The following is a 13,204-nucleotide window of genomic DNA, read 5'->3' on the forward strand; positions in this document are numbered from 1 at the left end:
CATATTTTGCCTACGACAATTGGTATTCCTAGGCGGTCACCCATCCAAGTACTCACCAATCCCGACGTTACTTAACTTCCGAGATCGGACGAGATCGGGTGCATTCAACCTGGTATGGTCGTAGACAGTATTGGTCAACATTTTTTGGTCTAAAATCTTCAAAAATGTTAACTTTTAAATATATTTTATAAATCATATTTTGCCTATGACATTTGGAATTCCTATGCGGTCACCCATCCAAGTACTAACCAATCCCGACGTTGCTTAACTTCCGAGATCGGACGATACCGTGTGCATTCAACCTGGTATGGTCGTAGACAGTATTGGTCAACATTTTTTGGTCTAAAATCTTCAAAAATGTTAACATTTAAATATATTTTATAAATCATATTTTGCCTATGACAATTGGAATTCCTATGCGGTCACCCATCCAAGTACTAACCAATCCCGACGTTGCTTAACTTCCGAGATCGGACGAGATGGGGTGCATTGAACCTGGTATGGTCGTAGACAGTATTTCTCAACATTTTACGTCTAATCTATTTAAAAAAGTAAAAACTTAAATGAATCATATTTTGCCTACGACAATTGGTATTCCTAGGCGGTCACCCATCCAAGTACTAACCAATCCCGACGTTGCTTAACTTCCGAGATCGGACGAGATCGGGTGCATTCAACCTGGTATGGTCGTAGACAGAATTGGTCAACATTTATGGTCTAATCTATTTAAAAATGTAAAAACTTAAATAAATCATATTGTGCCTACGACAATTGGTATTCCTAGGCGGTCACCCATCCAAGTACTAACCAATCCCGACGTTGCTTAACTTCCGAGATCGGACGAGATCGGGTGCATTCAACCTGGTATGGTCGTAGCCAGTATTGGTCAACATTTTTTGGTCTAATCTATTTAAAAATGTAAAAACTTAAATAAATCATATTTTGCCTACGACAATTGGTATTCCTAGGCGGTCACCCATCCAAGTACTAACCAATCCCGACGTTGCTTAACTTCCGAGATCGGACGAGATCGGGTGCATTCAACCTGGTATGGTCGTAGCCAGTATTGGTCAACATTTTTTGGTCTAATCTATTTAAAAATGTAAAAACTTAAATAAATCATATTTTGCCTACGACAATTGGTATTCCTAGGCGGTCACCCATCCAATGACTAACCAATCCCGACGTTGCTTAACTTCCGAGATCGGACGAGATCGGGTGCTTTCAACCTGGTATGGTCGTAGACAGTATTGGTCAACATTTTTTGGTCTAAAATCTTTAAAAATGTTAACATTTAAATATATTTTAAAAATCATATTTTGCCTATGACAATTGGTATTGCTAGGCGGTCACCCATCCAAGTACTAACCAATCCCGACGTTGCTTAACTTCCGTGATCGGACGAGATCGGGTGCATTCAACCTGGTATGGTCATAAGCAGTATTTCTCAAAATTTTACGTCTAATCTATTTAAAAAAGTAAAAACTTAAATAAATCATAATTTGCCTACGACAATTGGTATTCCTAGGCGGTCACCCATCCAAGTACTAACCAATCCCGACGTTGCTTAACTTCCGAGATCGGACGAGATCGGGTGCATTCAACCTGGTATGGTTGTAGACAGTATTCGACAACATTTATGGTCTAATCTGTTTAAAAATGTAAAAACTTAAATAAATGATATTATGCCTACGACAATTGGTATTCCTAGGCGGTCACCCATCCAAGTACTAACCAATCCCGACGTTGCTTAACTTCCGAGATCGGACGAGATCGGGTGCATTCAACCTGGTATGGTCGTAGACAGTATTGGTCAACATTTTATGGTCTAAAATCTTTAAAAATGTTAACATTTAAATATATTTTAAAAATCATATTTTGCCTATGACAATTGGTATTCCTAGGCGGTCACCCATCCAAGTACTAACCAACCCCAAATTTGCTTAACTTCCGAGATCGGACGAGATCGGGTGCATTGAACCTGGTATGGTCGTAGACAGTGTTGGTAAACATTTTTTGGTCTAAAATCTTTAAAATGCTAACATTTAAATATATTTTAAAAATAATAATTTGCCTATGACAATTGGTATTCCTAGGCGGTCACCCATCCAAGTAGCAACCAATCCCGATGTTGCTTAACTTCCGAGATCGGACGATACCGTGTGCATTCAACCTGGTATGGTCGTAGACAGTATTGGTCAACATTTTTTGGTCTAAAATCTTCAAAAATGTTAACATTTAAATATATTTTATAAATCATATTTTGCCTATGACAATTGGAATTCCTATGCGGTCACCCATCCAAGTACTAACCAATCCCGACGTTGCTTAACTTCCGAGATCGGACGAGATGGGGTGCATTGAACCTGGTATGGTCGTAGACAGTATTTCTCAACATTTTACGTCTAATCTATTTAAAAAAGTAAAAACTTAAATGAATCATATTTTGCCTACGACAATTGGTATTCCTAGGCGGTCACCCATCCAAGTACTAACCAATCCCGACGTTGCTTAACTTCCGAGATCGGACGAGATCGGGTGCATTCAACCTGGTATGGTCGTAGACAGAATTGGTCAACATTTATGGTCTAATCTATTTAAAAATGTAAAAACTTAAATAAATCATATTGTGCCTACGACAATTGGTATTCCTAGGCGGTCACCCATCCAAGTACTAACCAATCCCGACGTTGCTTAACTTCCGAGATCGGACGAGATCGGGTGCATTCAACCTGGTATGGTCGTAGCCAGTATTGGTCAACATTTTTTGGTCTAATCTATTTAAAAATGTAAAAACTTAAATAAATCATATTTTGCCTACGACAATTGGTATTCCTAGGCGGTCACCCATCCAAGTACTAACCAATCCCGACGTTGCTTAACTTCCGAGATCGGACGAGATCGGGTGCATTCAACCTGGTATGGTCGTAGCCAGTATTGGTCAACATTTTTTGGTCTAATCTATTTAAAAATGTAAAAACTTAAATAAATCATATTTTGCCTACGACAATTGGTATTCCTAGGCGGTCACCCATCCAATGACTAACCAATCCCGACGTTGCTTAACTTCCGAGATCGGACGAGATCGGGTGCTTTCAACCTGGTATGGTCGTAGACAGTATTGGTCAACATTTTTTGGTCTAAAATCTTTAAAAATGTTAACATTTAAATATATTTTAAAAATCATATTTTGCCTATGACAATTGGTATTGCTAGGCGGTCACCCATCCAAGTACTAACCAATCCCGACGTTGCTTAACTTCCGTGATCGGACGAGATCGGGTGCATTCAACCTGGTATGGTCATAAGCAGTATTTCTCAAAATTTTACGTCTAATCTATTTAAAAAAGTAAAAACTTAAATAAATCATAATTTGCCTACGACAATTGGTATTCCTAGGCGGTCACCCATCCAAGTACTAACCAATCCCGACGTTGCTTAACTTCCGAGATCGGACGAGATCGGGTGCATTCAACCTGGTATGGTTGTAGACAGTATTCGACAACATTTATGGTCTAATCTGTTTAAAAATGTAAAAACTTAAATAAATGATATTATGCCTACGACAATTGGTATTCCTAGGCGGTCACCCATCCAAGTACTAACCAATCCCGACGTTGCTTAACTTCCGAGATCGGACGAGATCGGGTGCATTCAACCTGGTATGGTCGTAGACAGTATTGGTCAACATTTTATGGTCTAAAATCTTTAAAAATGTTAACATTTAAATATATTTTAAAAATCATATTTTGCCTATGACAATTGGTATTCCTAGGCGGTCACCCATCCAAGTACTAACCAATCCCAAATTTGCTTAACTTCCGAGATCGGACGAGATCGGGTGCATTGAACCTGGTATGGTCGTAGACAGTGTTGGTAAACATTTTTTGGTCTAAAATCTTTAAAATGCTAACATTTAAATATATTTTAAAAATAATAATTTGCCTATGACAATTGGTATTCCTAGGCGGTCACCCATCCAAGTAGCAACCAATCCCGATGTTGCTTAACTTCCGAGATCGGACGAGATCGGGTGCATTCAACCTGGTTTGGTCGTAGACAGTATTGGTCAACATTTTTTGGTCTAAAATCTTCAAAAATGTTAACATTTAAATATATTTTAAAAATCATATTTTGCCTATGACAATTGGTATTGCTAGGCGGTCACCCATCCAAGTACTAACCAATCCCGACGTTGCTTAACTTCCGAGATCGGACGAGATCGGGTGCATTCAACCTGGTATGGTCGTAGACAGTATTGGTCAACATTTTTTGGTCTAAAATCTTCAAAAATGTTAACATTTAAATATATTTTATAAATCATATTTTGCCTATGACAATTGGAATTCCTATGCGGTCACCCATCCAAGTACTAACCAATCCCGACGTTGCTTAACTTCCGAGATCGGACGAGATCGGGTGCATTCAACCTGGTATGGTCATAACCAGTATTTCTCAACATTTTACGTCTAATCTATTTAAAAATGTAAAAACTTAAATAAATCATATTTTGCCTACGACAATTGGTATTCCTAGGCGGTCACCCATCCAAGTACTAACCAATCCCGACGTTGCTTAACTTCCGAGATCGGACGAGATCGGGTGCATTCAACGTGGTATGGTCGTAGACAGTATTGGTCAACATTTATGGTCTAATCTATTTAAAAATGTAAAAACTTAAACAAATCATATTGTGCCTACGACAATTGGTATTCCTAGGCGGTCACCCATCCAAGTACTAAGCAATCCCGACGTTGCTTAACTTCCGAGATCGGACGAGATCGGGTGCATTCAACCTGGTATGGTCGTAGACAGTATTGGTCAACATTTATGTTCTAATCAATTTAAAAATGTAAAAACTTAAATAAATGATATTATGCCTACGACAATTGGTATTCCTAGGCGGTCACCCATCCAAGTACTAACCAATCCCGACGTTGCTTAACTTCCGAGATCGGACGAGATCGGGTGCATTCAACCTGGTATGGTCGTAGACAGTATTGGTCAACATTTTTTGGTCTAAAATCTTTGAAAATGTTAACATTTTAATATATTTTAAAAATCATATTTTGCCTATGACAATTGGTATTGCTAGGCGGTCACCCATCCAAGTACTAACCAATACCGACGTTGCTTAACTTCCGAGATCGGACGAGATCGGGTGCATTCAATCTGGTATGTTCGTAGCCAGTATTGGTCAACATTTTTTGGTCTAATCTATTTAAAAATGTAAAAACTTAAATAAATCATATTTTGCCTACGACAATTGGTATTCCTAGGCGGTCACCCATCCAAGACTAACCAATCCCGACGTTGCTTAACTTCCGAGATCGGACGAGATCGGGTGCATTCAACCTGGTATGGTCGTAGACAGTATTCGTCAACATTTATGGTCTAATCTTTTTAAAAATGTAAAAACTTAAATAAATGATATTATGCCTACGACAATTGGTATTCCTAGGCGGTCACCCATCCAATGACTAACCAATCCCGACGTTGCTTAACTTCCGAGATCGGACGAGATCGGGTGCATTCAACCTGGTATGGTCGTAGACAGTATTGGTCAACATTTTTTGGTCTAAAATCTTTAAAAATGTTAACATTTAAATATATTTTGCCTATGACAATTGGTATTGCTAGGTGGTCACCCATCCAAGTACTAACCAATCCCGACGTTGCTTAACTTCCGAGATCGGACGAGATCGGGTGCATTCAACCTGGTATGGTCGTAGACAGTATTGGTCAACATTTATGTTCTAATCTATTTAAAAATGTAAAAACTTAAATAAATGATATTATGCCTACGACAATTGGTATTCCTAGGCGGTCACCCATCCAAGTACTAACCAATCCCGACGTTGCTTAACTTCCGAGATCGGACGAGATCGGGTGCATTCAACCTGGTATGGTCGTAGACAGTATTGGTCAACATTTATGTTCTAATCTATTTAAGAATGTAAAAACTTAAATAAATGATATTATGCCTACGACAATTGGTATTCCTAGGCGGTCACCCATCCAAGTACTAACCAATCCCGACGTTGCTTAACTTCCGAGATCGGACGAGATCGGGTGCATTCAACCTGGTTTGGTCGTAGACAGTATTGGTCAACATTTATGTTCTAATCTATTTAAAAATGTAAAAACTTAAACAAATCATATTATGCCTACGACAATTGGTATTCCTAGGCGGTCACCCATCCAAGTACTAAGCAATCCCGACGTTGCTTAACTTCCGAGATCGGACGAGATCGGGTGCATTCAACCTGGTATGGTCGTAGACAGTATTGGTCAACATTTATGTTCTAATCTATTTAAAAATGTAAAAACTTAAATAAATGATATTATGCCTACGACAATTGGTATTCCTAGGCGGTCACCCATCCAAGTACTAACCAATCCCGACGTTGCTTAACTTCCGAGATCGGACGAGATCGGGTGCATTCAACCTGGTATGGTCGTAGACAGTATTGGTCAACATTTATGGTCTAATCTATTTAAAAATGTAAAAACTTAAATAAATCATATTGTGCCTACGACAATTGGATTCCTAGGCGGTCACCCATCCAAGTACTAACCAATCCCGACGTTTCTTAACTTCCGAGATCGGACGAGATCGTGTGCATTCAACCTGGTATGGTCGTGGACAGTATTGGTCAACATTTATGGTCTAATCTATTTAAAAATGTAAAACTTAAATAAATCATATTGTGCCTACGACAATTGGTATTCCTAGGCGGTAACCCATCCAAGTACTAACCAATCCCAACGTTGCTTAACCTCCGAGATCGGACGAGATAGGGTGCATTGAACCTGGTATGGTCGTAGACAGTGTTGGTAAACATTTTTTGGTCTAAAATCTTTAAAATGCAAACATTTAAATATATTTTAAAAATAATATTTTGCCTATGACAATTGGTATTGCTAGGCGGTCACCCATCCAAGTACTAACCAATCCCGACGTTGCTTAACTTCCGAGATCGGACGAGATCGGGTGCATTCAACCTGGTATGGTCGTAGACAGTATTGGTCAACATTTTTTGGTCTAACATCTTCAAAAATGTTAACATTTAAATATATTTTATAAATCATATTTTGCCTATGACAATTGGAATTCCTATGCGGTCACCCATCCAAGTACTATCCAATCCCGACGTTGCTTAACTTCCGAGATCGGACGAGATCGGGTGCATTCAACCTGGTATGGTCGTAAGCAGTATTTCTCAACATTTTACGTCTAATCTATTTAAAAAAGTAAAAACTTAAATAAATCATTTTTTGCCTACGACAATTGGTATTCCTAGGCGGTCACCCATCCAAGTACTAACCAATCCCGACGTTGCTTAACTTCCGAGATCGGACGAGATCGGGTGCATTCAACCTGGTATGGTCGTAGACAGTATTGGTCAACATTTATGGTCTAATCTATTTAAATATGTAAAAACTTAAATAAATCATATTGTGCCTACGACAATTGGTATTCCTAGGCGGTCACCCATCCAAGTACTAACCAATCCCGACGTTGCTTAACTTCCGAGATCGGACGAGATCGGGTGCATTCAACCTGGTATGGTCGTAGCCAGTATTGGTCAACATTTTTTGGTCTAATCTATTTAAAAATGTAAAAACTTAAATAAATCATATTTTGCCTACGACAATTGGTATTCCTAGGCGCTCACCCATCCAAGTACTCACCAATCCCGACGTTACTTAACTTCCGAGATCGGACGAGATCGGGTGCATTCAACCTGGTATGGTCGTAGACAGTATTGGTCAACATTTTTTGGTCTAAAATCTTCAAAAATGTTAACATTTAAATATATTTTATAAATCATATTTGGCCTATGACATTTGGAATTCCTATGCGGTCACCCATCCAAGTACTAACCAATCCCGACGTTGCTTAACTTCCGAGATCGGACGATATCGGGTGCATTCAACCTGGTATGGTCGTAGCCAGTATTGGTCAACATTTTTTGGTCTAAAATCTTCAAAAATTTTAACATTTAAATATATTTTATAAATCATATTTTGCCTATGACAATTGGAATTCCTATGCGGTCACCCATCCAATTACTAACCAATCCCGACGTTGCTTAACTTCCGAGATCGGACGAGATGGGGTGCATTGAACCTGGTATGGTCGTAGACAGTATTTCTCAACATTTTACGTCTAATCTATTTAAAAAAGTAAAAACTTAAATGAATCATATTTTGCCTACGACAATTGGTATTCCTAGGCGGTCACCCATCCAAGTACTAACCAATCCCGACGTTGCTTAACTTCCGAGATCGGACGAGATCGGGTGCATTCAACCTGGTATGGTCGTAGACAGTACTGGTCAACATTTATGGTCTAATCTATTTAAAAATGTAAAAACTTAAATAAATCATATTGTGCCTACGACAATTGGTATTCCTAGGCGGTCACCCATCCAAGTACTAACCAATCCCGACGTTGCTTAACTTCCGAGATCGGACGAGATCGGGTGCATTCAACCTGGTATGGTCGTAGCCAGTATTGGTCAACATTTTTTGGTCTAATCTATTTAAAAATGTAAAAACTTAAATAAATGATATTATGCCTACGACAATTGGTATTCCTAGGCGGTCACCCATCCAATGACTAACCAATCCCGACGTTGCTTAACTTCCGAGATCGGACGAGATCGGGTGCATTCAACCTGGTATGGTCGTAGACAGTATTGGTCAACATTTTTTGGTCTAAAATCTTTAAAAATGTTAACATTTAAATATATTTTAAAAATCATATTTTGCCTATGACAATTGGTATTGCTAGGCGGTCACCCATCCAAGTACTAACCAATCCCGACGTTGCTTAACTTCCGTGATCGGACGAGATCGTGTGCATTCAACCTGGTATGGTCATAAGCAGTATTTCTCAAAATTTTACGTCTAATCTATTTAAAAAAGTAAAAACTTAAATAAATCATAATTTGCCTACGACAATTGGTATTCCTAGGCGGTCACCCATCCAAGTACTAACCAATCCCGACGTTGCTTAACTTCCGAGATCGGACGAAATCGGGTGCATTCAACCTGGTATGGTTGTAGACAGTATTCGACAACATTTATGGTCTAATCTGTTTAAAAATGTAAAAACTTAAATAAATGATATTATGCCTACGACAATTGGTATTCCTAGGCGGTCACCCATCCAAGTACTAACCAATCCCGACGTTGCTTAACTTCGGAGATCGGACGAGATCGGGTGCATTCAACCTGGTATGGTCGTAGACAGTATTGGTCAACATTTTATGGTCTAAAATCTTTAAAAATGTTAACATTTAAATATATTTTAAAAATCATATTTTGCCTATGACAATTGGTATTCCTAGGCGGTCACCCATCCAAGTTCTAACCAATCCCGACGTTGCTTAACTTCCGAGATCGGACGAGATCGGGTGCATTCAACCTGGTATGGTCGTAGACAGTTTTGGTCAACATTTTTTGGTCTAACATCTTCAAAAATGTTAACATTTAAATATATTTTATAAATCATATTATGCCTATGACAATTGGAATTCCTATGCGGTCACCCATCCAAGTACTAACCAATCCCGACGTTGCTTAACTTCCGAGATCGGACGAGATCGGGTGCATTCAACCTGGTATGGTCGTAAGCAGTATTTCTCAACATTTTACGTCTAATCTATTTAAAAAAGTAAAAACTTAAATAAATCATATTTTGCCTACGACAATTGGTATTCCTAGGCGGTCACCCATCCAAGTACTAACCAATCCCGACGTTGCTTAACTTCCGAGATCGGACGAGATCGGGTGCATTCAACCTGGTATGGTCGTAGACAGTATTGGTCAACATTTATGGTCTAATCTATTTAAATATGTAAAAACTTAAATAAATCATATTGTGCCTACGACAATTGGTATTCCTAGGCGGTCACCCATCCAAGTACTAACCAATCCCGACGTTGCTTAACTTCCGAGATCGGACGAGATCGGGTGCATTCAACCTGGTATGGTCGTAGCCAGTATTGGTCAACATTTTTTGGTCTAATCTATTTAAAAATGTAAAAACTTAAATAAATCATATTTTGCCTACGACAATTGGTATTCCTAGGCGCTCACCCATCCAAGTACTCACCAATCCCGACGTTACTTAACTTCCGAGATCGGACGAGATCTGGTGCATTCAACCTGGTATGGTCGTAGACAGTATTGGTCAACATTTTTTGGTCTAAAATCTTCAAAAATGTTAACATTTAAATATATTTTATAAATCATATTTGGCCTATGACATTTGGAATTCCTATGCGGTCACCCATCCAAGTACTAACCAATCCCGACGTTGCTTAACTTCCGAGATCGGACGATATCGGGTGCATTCAACCTGGTATGGTCGTAGCCAGTATTGGTCAACATTTTTTGGTCTAAAATCTTCAAAAATGTTAACATTTAAATATATTTTATAAATCATATTTTGCCTATGACAATTGGAATTCCTATGCGGTCACCCATCCAAGTACTAACCAATCCCGACGTTGCTTAACTTCCGAGATCGGACGAGATGGGGTGCATTGAACCTGGTATGGTCGTAGACAGTATTTCTCAACATTTTACGTCTAATCTATTTAAAAAAGTAAAAACTTAAATGAATCATATTTTGCCTACGACAATTGGTATTCCTAGGCGGTCACCCATCCAAGTACTAACCAATCCCGACGTTGCTTAACTTCCGAGATCGGATGAGATCGGGTGCATTCAACCTGGTATGGTCGTAGACAGTACTGGTCAACATTTATGGTCTAATCTATTTAAAAATGTAAAAACTTAAATAAATCATTATGTGCCTACGACAATTGGTATTCCTAGGCGGTCACCCATCCAAGTACTAACCAATCCCGACGTTGCTTAACTTCCGAGATCGGACGAGATCGGGTGCATTCAACCTGGTATGGTCGTAGCCAGTATTGGTCAACATTTTTTGGTCTAATCTATTTAAAAATGTAAAAACTTAAATAAATGATATTATGCCTACGACAATTGGTATTCCTAGGCGGTCACCCATCCAATGACTAACCAATCCCGACGTTGCTTAACTTCCGAGATCGGACGAGATCGGGTGCATTCAACCTGGTATGGTCGTAGACAGTATTGGTCAACATTTTTTGGTCTAAAATCTTTAAAAATGTTAACATTTAAATATATTTTAAAAATCATATTTTGCCTATGACAATTGGTATTGCTAGGCGGTCACCCATCCAAGTACTAACCAATCCCGACGTTGCTTAACTTCCGTGATCGGACGAGATCGGGTGCATTCAACCTGGTATGGTCATAAGCAGTATTTCTCAAAATTTTACGTCTAATCTATTTAAAAAAGTAAAAACTTAAATAAATCATAATTTGCCTACGACAATTGGTATTCCTAGGCGGTCACCCATCCAAGTACTAACCAATCCCGACGTTGCTTAACTTCCGAGATCGGACGAAATCGGGTGCATTCAACCTGGTATGGTTGTAGACAGTATTCGACAACATTTATGGTCTAATCTGTTTAAAAATGTAAAAACTTAAATAAATGATATTATGCCTACGACAATTGGTATTCCTAGGCGGTCACCCATCCAAGTACTAACCAATCCCGACGTTGCTTAACTTCGGAGATCGGACGAGATCGGGTGCATTCAACCTGGTATGGTCGTAGACAGTATTGGTCAACATTTTATGGTCTAAAATCTTTAAAAATGTTAACATTTAAATATATTTTAAAAATCATATTTTGCCTATGACAATTGGTATTCCTAGGCGGTCACCCATCCAAGTACTAACCAATCCCAACGTTGCTTAACTTCCGAGATCGGACGAGATCGGGTGCATTGAACCTGGTATGGTCGTAGACAGTGTTGGTAAACATTTTTTGGTCTAAAATCTTCAAAAATGCTAACATTTAAATATATTTTAAAAATAATAATTTTCCTATGACAATTGGTATTCCTAGGCGGTCACCCATCCAAGTAGCAACCAATCCCGATGTTGCTTAACTTCCGAGATCGGACGAGATCGGGTGCATTCAACCTGGTTTGGTCGTAGACAGTATTGGTCAACATTTTTTGGTCTAAAATCTTTAAAAATGTTAACATTTAAATATATTTTAAAAATCATATTTTGCCTATGACAATTGGTATTGCTAGGCGGTCACCCATCCAAGTACTAACCAATCCCGACGTTGCTTAACTTCCGAGATCGGACGAGATCGGGTGCATTCAACCTGGTATGGTCGTAGACAGTATTGGTCAACATTTTTTGGTCTAAAATCTTCAAAAATGTTAACATTTAAATATATTTTATAAATCATATTTTGCCTATGACAATTGGAATTCCTATGCGGTCACCCATCCAAGTACTAACCAATCCCGACGTTGCTTAACTTCCGAGATCGGACGAGATCGGGTGCATTCAACCTGGTATGGTCATAAGCAGTATTTCTCAACATTTTACGTCTAATCTATTTAAAAATGTAAAAACTTAAATAAATCATATTTTGCCTACGACAATTGTTATTCCTAGGCGGTCACCCATCAAAGTACTAACCAATCCCGACGTTGCTTAACTTCCGAGATCGGACGAGATCGGGTGCATTCAACCTGGTATGGTCGTAAGCAGTATTTCTCAACATTTTACGTCTAATCTATTTAAAAAAGTAAAAACTTAAATAAATCATATTTTGCCTACGACAATTGGTATTCCTAGGCGGTCACCCATCCAAGTACTAACCAATCCCGACGTTGCTTAACTTCCGAGATCGGACGAGATCGGGTGCATTCAACCTGGTATGGTCGTAGACAGTATTGGTCAACATTTATGGTCTAATCTATTTAAAAATGTAAAAACTTAAACAAATCATATTGTGCCTACGACAATTGGTATTCCTAGGCGGTCACCCATCCAAGTACTAAGCAATCCCGACGTTGCTTAACTTCCGAGATCGGACGAGATCGGGTGCATTCAACCTGGTATGGTCGTAGACAGTATTGGTCAACATTTATGTTCTAATCTATTTAAAAATGTAAAAACTTAAATAAATGATATTATGCCTACGAAAATTGGTATTGCTAGGCGGTCACCCATCCAAGTACTAACCAATCCCGACGTTGCTTAACTTCCGAGATCGGACGAGATCGGGTGCATTCAACCTGGTATGGTCGTAGACAGTATTGGT

General features: G+C 38.8%; 34 non-coding genes and 37 pseudogenes across 34 annotated transcripts; all 71 read right to left on the bottom strand.

Annotated features, from left to right (window-relative positions):
• Window positions 1–7: 7 nt before the first annotated feature.
• Window positions 8–126, bottom strand: LOC146155497 (5S ribosomal RNA). Its single transcript, XR_014497373.1, has one exon. It is a non-coding gene; the product is annotated as a 5S ribosomal RNA (ribosomal RNA).
• Window positions 127–200: 74 nt separating this feature from the next.
• On the bottom strand, window positions 201–319 carry LOC146155498 (5S ribosomal RNA; annotated as a pseudogene).
• Window positions 320–393: 74 nt separating this feature from the next.
• LOC146155499 (5S ribosomal RNA) lies at window positions 394–512 on the bottom strand (annotated as a pseudogene).
• Window positions 513–576: 64 nt separating this feature from the next.
• Window positions 577–695, bottom strand: LOC146155500 (5S ribosomal RNA). The gene has a single exon (XR_014495214.1). It is a non-coding gene; the product is annotated as a 5S ribosomal RNA (ribosomal RNA).
• Window positions 696–759: 64 nt separating this feature from the next.
• LOC146155501 (5S ribosomal RNA) lies at window positions 760–878 on the bottom strand. The gene has a single exon (XR_014496295.1). It is a non-coding gene; the product is annotated as a 5S ribosomal RNA (ribosomal RNA).
• Window positions 879–943: 65 nt separating this feature from the next.
• On the bottom strand, window positions 944–1,062 carry LOC146155502 (5S ribosomal RNA). The gene has a single exon (XR_014496296.1). It is a non-coding gene; the product is annotated as a 5S ribosomal RNA (ribosomal RNA).
• Window positions 1,063–1,127: 65 nt separating this feature from the next.
• LOC146155503 (5S ribosomal RNA) lies at window positions 1,128–1,246 on the bottom strand (annotated as a pseudogene).
• A 74-nt stretch (window positions 1,247–1,320) lies between these two features.
• On the bottom strand, window positions 1,321–1,439 carry LOC146155504 (5S ribosomal RNA; annotated as a pseudogene).
• A 64-nt stretch (window positions 1,440–1,503) lies between these two features.
• On the bottom strand, window positions 1,504–1,622 carry LOC146155505 (5S ribosomal RNA). The gene has a single exon (XR_014497319.1). It is a non-coding gene; the product is annotated as a 5S ribosomal RNA (ribosomal RNA).
• A 64-nt stretch (window positions 1,623–1,686) lies between these two features.
• On the bottom strand, window positions 1,687–1,805 carry LOC146155506 (5S ribosomal RNA). Its single transcript, XR_014495215.1, has one exon. It is a non-coding gene; the product is annotated as a 5S ribosomal RNA (ribosomal RNA).
• Window positions 1,806–1,879: 74 nt separating this feature from the next.
• LOC146155507 (5S ribosomal RNA) lies at window positions 1,880–1,998 on the bottom strand (annotated as a pseudogene).
• Window positions 1,999–2,071: 73 nt separating this feature from the next.
• Window positions 2,072–2,190, bottom strand: LOC146155508 (5S ribosomal RNA; annotated as a pseudogene).
• A 74-nt stretch (window positions 2,191–2,264) lies between these two features.
• Window positions 2,265–2,383, bottom strand: LOC146155509 (5S ribosomal RNA; annotated as a pseudogene).
• Window positions 2,384–2,447: 64 nt separating this feature from the next.
• Window positions 2,448–2,566, bottom strand: LOC146155510 (5S ribosomal RNA). Its single transcript, XR_014495216.1, has one exon. It is a non-coding gene; the product is annotated as a 5S ribosomal RNA (ribosomal RNA).
• Window positions 2,567–2,630: 64 nt separating this feature from the next.
• Window positions 2,631–2,749, bottom strand: LOC146155511 (5S ribosomal RNA). The gene has a single exon (XR_014496297.1). It is a non-coding gene; the product is annotated as a 5S ribosomal RNA (ribosomal RNA).
• A 65-nt stretch (window positions 2,750–2,814) lies between these two features.
• Window positions 2,815–2,933, bottom strand: LOC146155512 (5S ribosomal RNA). The gene has a single exon (XR_014496298.1). It is a non-coding gene; the product is annotated as a 5S ribosomal RNA (ribosomal RNA).
• A 65-nt stretch (window positions 2,934–2,998) lies between these two features.
• Window positions 2,999–3,117, bottom strand: LOC146155513 (5S ribosomal RNA; annotated as a pseudogene).
• A 74-nt stretch (window positions 3,118–3,191) lies between these two features.
• On the bottom strand, window positions 3,192–3,310 carry LOC146155514 (5S ribosomal RNA; annotated as a pseudogene).
• Window positions 3,311–3,374: 64 nt separating this feature from the next.
• LOC146155515 (5S ribosomal RNA) lies at window positions 3,375–3,493 on the bottom strand. Its single transcript, XR_014497320.1, has one exon. It is a non-coding gene; the product is annotated as a 5S ribosomal RNA (ribosomal RNA).
• A 64-nt stretch (window positions 3,494–3,557) lies between these two features.
• Window positions 3,558–3,676, bottom strand: LOC146155516 (5S ribosomal RNA). The gene has a single exon (XR_014495217.1). It is a non-coding gene; the product is annotated as a 5S ribosomal RNA (ribosomal RNA).
• Window positions 3,677–3,750: 74 nt separating this feature from the next.
• LOC146155517 (5S ribosomal RNA) lies at window positions 3,751–3,869 on the bottom strand (annotated as a pseudogene).
• A 73-nt stretch (window positions 3,870–3,942) lies between these two features.
• LOC146155518 (5S ribosomal RNA) lies at window positions 3,943–4,061 on the bottom strand (annotated as a pseudogene).
• A 74-nt stretch (window positions 4,062–4,135) lies between these two features.
• Window positions 4,136–4,254, bottom strand: LOC146155519 (5S ribosomal RNA; annotated as a pseudogene).
• A 74-nt stretch (window positions 4,255–4,328) lies between these two features.
• Window positions 4,329–4,447, bottom strand: LOC146155520 (5S ribosomal RNA; annotated as a pseudogene).
• A 64-nt stretch (window positions 4,448–4,511) lies between these two features.
• Window positions 4,512–4,630, bottom strand: LOC146155521 (5S ribosomal RNA). Its single transcript, XR_014498611.1, has one exon. It is a non-coding gene; the product is annotated as a 5S ribosomal RNA (ribosomal RNA).
• Window positions 4,631–4,694: 64 nt separating this feature from the next.
• LOC146155522 (5S ribosomal RNA) lies at window positions 4,695–4,813 on the bottom strand. The gene has a single exon (XR_014496821.1). It is a non-coding gene; the product is annotated as a 5S ribosomal RNA (ribosomal RNA).
• Window positions 4,814–4,877: 64 nt separating this feature from the next.
• On the bottom strand, window positions 4,878–4,996 carry LOC146155523 (5S ribosomal RNA). Its single transcript, XR_014495218.1, has one exon. It is a non-coding gene; the product is annotated as a 5S ribosomal RNA (ribosomal RNA).
• Window positions 4,997–5,070: 74 nt separating this feature from the next.
• LOC146155524 (5S ribosomal RNA) lies at window positions 5,071–5,189 on the bottom strand (annotated as a pseudogene).
• Window positions 5,190–5,254: 65 nt separating this feature from the next.
• Window positions 5,255–5,372, bottom strand: LOC146155525 (5S ribosomal RNA; annotated as a pseudogene).
• Window positions 5,373–5,436: 64 nt separating this feature from the next.
• LOC146155526 (5S ribosomal RNA) lies at window positions 5,437–5,555 on the bottom strand (annotated as a pseudogene).
• Window positions 5,556–5,615: 60 nt separating this feature from the next.
• LOC146155527 (5S ribosomal RNA) lies at window positions 5,616–5,734 on the bottom strand (annotated as a pseudogene).
• A 64-nt stretch (window positions 5,735–5,798) lies between these two features.
• Window positions 5,799–5,917, bottom strand: LOC146155528 (5S ribosomal RNA). The gene has a single exon (XR_014495220.1). It is a non-coding gene; the product is annotated as a 5S ribosomal RNA (ribosomal RNA).
• Window positions 5,918–5,981: 64 nt separating this feature from the next.
• Window positions 5,982–6,100, bottom strand: LOC146155529 (5S ribosomal RNA). The gene has a single exon (XR_014496508.1). It is a non-coding gene; the product is annotated as a 5S ribosomal RNA (ribosomal RNA).
• A 64-nt stretch (window positions 6,101–6,164) lies between these two features.
• Window positions 6,165–6,283, bottom strand: LOC146155530 (5S ribosomal RNA). The gene has a single exon (XR_014496822.1). It is a non-coding gene; the product is annotated as a 5S ribosomal RNA (ribosomal RNA).
• A 64-nt stretch (window positions 6,284–6,347) lies between these two features.
• Window positions 6,348–6,466, bottom strand: LOC146155531 (5S ribosomal RNA). The gene has a single exon (XR_014495221.1). It is a non-coding gene; the product is annotated as a 5S ribosomal RNA (ribosomal RNA).
• A 64-nt stretch (window positions 6,467–6,530) lies between these two features.
• Window positions 6,531–6,648, bottom strand: LOC146155532 (5S ribosomal RNA; annotated as a pseudogene).
• A 63-nt stretch (window positions 6,649–6,711) lies between these two features.
• On the bottom strand, window positions 6,712–6,830 carry LOC146155533 (5S ribosomal RNA; annotated as a pseudogene).
• A 73-nt stretch (window positions 6,831–6,903) lies between these two features.
• LOC146155534 (5S ribosomal RNA) lies at window positions 6,904–7,022 on the bottom strand (annotated as a pseudogene).
• Window positions 7,023–7,096: 74 nt separating this feature from the next.
• LOC146155535 (5S ribosomal RNA) lies at window positions 7,097–7,215 on the bottom strand. The gene has a single exon (XR_014498199.1). It is a non-coding gene; the product is annotated as a 5S ribosomal RNA (ribosomal RNA).
• A 64-nt stretch (window positions 7,216–7,279) lies between these two features.
• LOC146155536 (5S ribosomal RNA) lies at window positions 7,280–7,398 on the bottom strand. The gene has a single exon (XR_014495222.1). It is a non-coding gene; the product is annotated as a 5S ribosomal RNA (ribosomal RNA).
• Window positions 7,399–7,462: 64 nt separating this feature from the next.
• LOC146155537 (5S ribosomal RNA) lies at window positions 7,463–7,581 on the bottom strand. The gene has a single exon (XR_014496299.1). It is a non-coding gene; the product is annotated as a 5S ribosomal RNA (ribosomal RNA).
• A 65-nt stretch (window positions 7,582–7,646) lies between these two features.
• On the bottom strand, window positions 7,647–7,765 carry LOC146155538 (5S ribosomal RNA; annotated as a pseudogene).
• Window positions 7,766–7,839: 74 nt separating this feature from the next.
• On the bottom strand, window positions 7,840–7,958 carry LOC146155539 (5S ribosomal RNA; annotated as a pseudogene).
• Window positions 7,959–8,032: 74 nt separating this feature from the next.
• LOC146155540 (5S ribosomal RNA) lies at window positions 8,033–8,151 on the bottom strand (annotated as a pseudogene).
• Window positions 8,152–8,215: 64 nt separating this feature from the next.
• LOC146155541 (5S ribosomal RNA) lies at window positions 8,216–8,334 on the bottom strand. The gene has a single exon (XR_014495223.1). It is a non-coding gene; the product is annotated as a 5S ribosomal RNA (ribosomal RNA).
• A 64-nt stretch (window positions 8,335–8,398) lies between these two features.
• LOC146155542 (5S ribosomal RNA) lies at window positions 8,399–8,517 on the bottom strand. Its single transcript, XR_014496300.1, has one exon. It is a non-coding gene; the product is annotated as a 5S ribosomal RNA (ribosomal RNA).
• A 65-nt stretch (window positions 8,518–8,582) lies between these two features.
• Window positions 8,583–8,701, bottom strand: LOC146155543 (5S ribosomal RNA; annotated as a pseudogene).
• A 74-nt stretch (window positions 8,702–8,775) lies between these two features.
• On the bottom strand, window positions 8,776–8,894 carry LOC146155544 (5S ribosomal RNA; annotated as a pseudogene).
• Window positions 8,895–8,958: 64 nt separating this feature from the next.
• LOC146155545 (5S ribosomal RNA) lies at window positions 8,959–9,077 on the bottom strand (annotated as a pseudogene).
• A 64-nt stretch (window positions 9,078–9,141) lies between these two features.
• LOC146155546 (5S ribosomal RNA) lies at window positions 9,142–9,260 on the bottom strand. Its single transcript, XR_014497635.1, has one exon. It is a non-coding gene; the product is annotated as a 5S ribosomal RNA (ribosomal RNA).
• A 74-nt stretch (window positions 9,261–9,334) lies between these two features.
• On the bottom strand, window positions 9,335–9,453 carry LOC146155547 (5S ribosomal RNA; annotated as a pseudogene).
• Window positions 9,454–9,527: 74 nt separating this feature from the next.
• Window positions 9,528–9,646, bottom strand: LOC146155548 (5S ribosomal RNA). The gene has a single exon (XR_014497899.1). It is a non-coding gene; the product is annotated as a 5S ribosomal RNA (ribosomal RNA).
• A 64-nt stretch (window positions 9,647–9,710) lies between these two features.
• On the bottom strand, window positions 9,711–9,829 carry LOC146155549 (5S ribosomal RNA). The gene has a single exon (XR_014495224.1). It is a non-coding gene; the product is annotated as a 5S ribosomal RNA (ribosomal RNA).
• A 64-nt stretch (window positions 9,830–9,893) lies between these two features.
• LOC146155550 (5S ribosomal RNA) lies at window positions 9,894–10,012 on the bottom strand. The gene has a single exon (XR_014496301.1). It is a non-coding gene; the product is annotated as a 5S ribosomal RNA (ribosomal RNA).
• A 65-nt stretch (window positions 10,013–10,077) lies between these two features.
• LOC146155551 (5S ribosomal RNA) lies at window positions 10,078–10,196 on the bottom strand (annotated as a pseudogene).
• A 74-nt stretch (window positions 10,197–10,270) lies between these two features.
• Window positions 10,271–10,389, bottom strand: LOC146155552 (5S ribosomal RNA; annotated as a pseudogene).
• Window positions 10,390–10,463: 74 nt separating this feature from the next.
• Window positions 10,464–10,582, bottom strand: LOC146155553 (5S ribosomal RNA; annotated as a pseudogene).
• A 64-nt stretch (window positions 10,583–10,646) lies between these two features.
• On the bottom strand, window positions 10,647–10,765 carry LOC146155554 (5S ribosomal RNA). Its single transcript, XR_014495039.1, has one exon. It is a non-coding gene; the product is annotated as a 5S ribosomal RNA (ribosomal RNA).
• Window positions 10,766–10,829: 64 nt separating this feature from the next.
• Window positions 10,830–10,948, bottom strand: LOC146155555 (5S ribosomal RNA). The gene has a single exon (XR_014496302.1). It is a non-coding gene; the product is annotated as a 5S ribosomal RNA (ribosomal RNA).
• Window positions 10,949–11,013: 65 nt separating this feature from the next.
• On the bottom strand, window positions 11,014–11,132 carry LOC146155556 (5S ribosomal RNA; annotated as a pseudogene).
• A 74-nt stretch (window positions 11,133–11,206) lies between these two features.
• LOC146155557 (5S ribosomal RNA) lies at window positions 11,207–11,325 on the bottom strand (annotated as a pseudogene).
• A 64-nt stretch (window positions 11,326–11,389) lies between these two features.
• LOC146155558 (5S ribosomal RNA) lies at window positions 11,390–11,508 on the bottom strand (annotated as a pseudogene).
• Window positions 11,509–11,572: 64 nt separating this feature from the next.
• Window positions 11,573–11,691, bottom strand: LOC146155559 (5S ribosomal RNA). The gene has a single exon (XR_014497636.1). It is a non-coding gene; the product is annotated as a 5S ribosomal RNA (ribosomal RNA).
• Window positions 11,692–11,765: 74 nt separating this feature from the next.
• LOC146155560 (5S ribosomal RNA) lies at window positions 11,766–11,884 on the bottom strand (annotated as a pseudogene).
• A 74-nt stretch (window positions 11,885–11,958) lies between these two features.
• On the bottom strand, window positions 11,959–12,077 carry LOC146155561 (5S ribosomal RNA; annotated as a pseudogene).
• A 74-nt stretch (window positions 12,078–12,151) lies between these two features.
• LOC146155562 (5S ribosomal RNA) lies at window positions 12,152–12,270 on the bottom strand (annotated as a pseudogene).
• A 74-nt stretch (window positions 12,271–12,344) lies between these two features.
• Window positions 12,345–12,463, bottom strand: LOC146155563 (5S ribosomal RNA). Its single transcript, XR_014496595.1, has one exon. It is a non-coding gene; the product is annotated as a 5S ribosomal RNA (ribosomal RNA).
• Window positions 12,464–12,527: 64 nt separating this feature from the next.
• LOC146155564 (5S ribosomal RNA) lies at window positions 12,528–12,646 on the bottom strand. The gene has a single exon (XR_014496688.1). It is a non-coding gene; the product is annotated as a 5S ribosomal RNA (ribosomal RNA).
• Window positions 12,647–12,710: 64 nt separating this feature from the next.
• LOC146155565 (5S ribosomal RNA) lies at window positions 12,711–12,829 on the bottom strand. Its single transcript, XR_014495225.1, has one exon. It is a non-coding gene; the product is annotated as a 5S ribosomal RNA (ribosomal RNA).
• A 64-nt stretch (window positions 12,830–12,893) lies between these two features.
• LOC146155566 (5S ribosomal RNA) lies at window positions 12,894–13,012 on the bottom strand. Its single transcript, XR_014496823.1, has one exon. It is a non-coding gene; the product is annotated as a 5S ribosomal RNA (ribosomal RNA).
• Window positions 13,013–13,076: 64 nt separating this feature from the next.
• LOC146155567 (5S ribosomal RNA) lies at window positions 13,077–13,195 on the bottom strand (annotated as a pseudogene).
• Window positions 13,196–13,204: the final 9 nt, after the last annotated feature.

Source organism: Ascidiella aspersa, chromosome 4 (genome assembly GCF_963924565.1).
Source record: "Ascidiella aspersa chromosome 4, kaAscAspe10.2, whole genome shotgun sequence".
Lineage (NCBI taxonomy): Eukaryota > Metazoa > Chordata > Ascidiacea > Phlebobranchia > Ascidiidae > Ascidiella > Ascidiella aspersa.